This window comes from Octodon degus, unplaced genomic scaffold (assembly GCF_000260255.1).
Source record: "Octodon degus isolate 3935 unplaced genomic scaffold, OctDeg1.0 scaffold00189, whole genome shotgun sequence".
NCBI lineage: Eukaryota > Metazoa > Chordata > Mammalia > Rodentia > Octodontidae > Octodon > Octodon degus.
The window spans coordinates 3,360,247-3,362,941 of record NW_004524765.1 but is presented as its reverse complement, the minus strand read 5'-3'; the positions used below and the strand labels follow the sequence as shown (position 1 = coordinate 3,362,941).

Sequence of the window (2,695 nt, the reverse complement as noted above, 5' to 3'; positions counted from 1 at the left end):
CATAGTCAGGGATATAAAAACAACACCTTCAAACAGAATTTTCATTGTGTTATGTCTACTTGGGCATCAGTCACCATTCAGCACCAGCATGTATTCAGCACCTGAGAAACATACACACCATATTGGTGTGAAGGCAAGTGCCCAATGTGCAATGTTGCCTGAGTCTTCCACACCGTAATGTAGCTATCTCTCTGGCCCCTGGCTTTGAATTTTGGATGTCTCTTTAAAAATGAGGAGACTTTTTAATTTCATGACTTCCTAATATCATGAAAAGAAAGCTGTCTTGGTTATTATTGTCTCTCATTGCATTTTGTTCAATATTTGACATCTTGTGCTGACCCTGAGGAGGCTGTTGTGGCTGTGGCTTTGGTTCTTCCATACTTAAATTCCCCATGTTAGACTCCAAGAAGCTCAAACAGAGTGCTTGGTGCTGAAGACCTTGTATTTCCCTAGGTCCTCTGTACCTACTGATCCCACTGGACTCCTGCCTTTAACTCTTGGACATGGACCCATAACAGGTTTCTGTTCATTGCTGTTAAGCAGTGCATTTAATGCTACTTCTAAATAGTTGCCATTATGCATAAGAGCTGCCTTGATACATCCTTACTAAAACCCATTTCTATTCTATCCTTCAATGCTTTCTCATTAAATAATTCTTTATAGACACCTTCATGTTTCCCCTCAGATTTGGTTGATTTTCTTTCTGTAAAACTTCTTTACTTGGGTTACTAACAACATTTATATTGAGATTACTTTGGGGACTACACCCTGCTTCTCCAAATATCTTGGTTTCTCTCCTCTTTGCAACTTCTGCAATAGCAGCAGTCCTTTGTTTTTCAAATTCATCATTATCATTTGTAGGTTTAATGGGCATTGTAACTTGTAATGTCTGTCTTCCATCAAGTTCTCTAGTATATCTTGAACATGAGAGCCATACTTCTGACCAAAACACAGAAGAGGAGATGGTTCATCTTACATTCCAATGTTGTTTCTACAGTTTTGACAAGCTTTTTCTCTGTAACTCTCGATTCTCAATAAGGTGTTCTACTTCACCACCAAAAACTGTGGTGTTGGAGTCATTTAGGAGCAGAAATCTGTTTTTATGTGAACAATGATGGAAAGCTTGGCTGCAGTTCCAGGGGATATGTTCACACTTATTTTTGACCATACAACCATGTTCTCCTGCTGTGCAATTTAAATGACCATCAGTCATATACAATGCAGCATCACTGGTGCAGCCTGAGATTCTTCATTATCTTTTGGTACAGCAACATTGCACATTTTTTTAAGTTTGCAAAACACATGGATCTTCAAGCTTTTGCACCTTTGCATCACTGCTGATGTTACTGGGGAGGAATTTCTTGTCAATTGTTCTCAGATATGTACTGAGAGGAATGAGGATGCTGTCATTTATATTTCACTGCCTTCATCCAAAAGATACTTTCTTTTGTAGCATAAATCCCAATTCAACATCCTCCTATGTTCATGAACTATACTCTAGTATACAAAACAATAAGCACTTTTGTATCCAAAAGGCTTTCCTCACCATGTTTCATGCTCATTGCTCCCCCTTAATTCCATAGAACCCTTCATCTAGTTACAACTCACCATCACTATTTGTGTTTGGTCACTGAACACCTCCCTTTTGCTTCTCACTGAGGCAATAATTTCAGACAATAGGGGTCAATCACCTTCCTCCCTACCATCAGTCCAGACAGTGAGTGTGGAAGGTTGAGGAAAGCTTTCACTAAATTAAATGGAATGTTTACAACTGTAACAGCCTCTGTTCTAGAAACTGCATAATATCACACAAGGTTCAGATCCTAAAGTCTTTTTATGAGAATATATTTATTGAGGGAAAGAAAGCCCCTATCTGAGAGAGGGACAGGAGAGGAGTCCCAAGCAGGTGGTCCCCCCAGATCCTAAAGTTTTGAAACAAAAGGACTGTAAAAACCATGATAACACTATCCTTTGAAAAAGAGATCTGTAGACAACCCTCCCCCCACACACCCAACCCCTAGATGACAATGAGATTGTCTTGCTTTCAGAAGTTGTGAATATGTGAGAGAAGGTGGCTCCACTCACCTTCCTGCAGGCTCCATCCTTCCTCGCTCTATCTGCCATTTGCCAGGTACTCCATGCCCAGGGCTTGGGCATGTGCTGCCACCAGGGACTCACTGAGCTCCTGATCAATGTTTTGGTCCCCTTAATGTTTTGTAAATATAAAACAATATTAATATACCTACCTAAATAACATCTTATAATCCACATCCCATCTTCTAATTTCAGAGTAATTTTTTTTTCTTTTTTCCTTTATTATTATTTTTTTTTGAATTTAAGTTTAAAAGGTACAACGTATGGCCAAACAATGGCCGTGACTCATCCACATGGCTGACACTCACAAAGGTTCTATAATCTGAGGTACAGGATTTCAGGATAAATCCTGAAGGGATTTCACTGACCTTCTCAGACCAAAAAACTGCAACTCTTGTTACACAGGTCCTGCTTTACCTTGGTCTTAACCATCCAGTAGAAAAGTATGAAGACAAAATATAGGAAGTAAAGCCATGTTGTTATGTTGAGCTGTGGGGGACTCAGGTCAATAATTTCTGACATCGCCAGTTAAACAGAAGACCCAATGCTATTATGGGCTACTGGACTCTTTTAGAATATTTTGCTGAGTTTACACACCTAT

The 2,695-nt window shown here is 39.4% G+C and overlaps 1 pseudogene; it reads right to left on the bottom strand.

Moving 5' to 3' along the window:
* Positions 1–223: 223 nt before the first annotated feature.
* Positions 224–1,414, bottom strand: LOC101568235 (annotated as a pseudogene).
* Between the last annotated feature and the right edge of the window lie 1,281 nt (positions 1,415–2,695).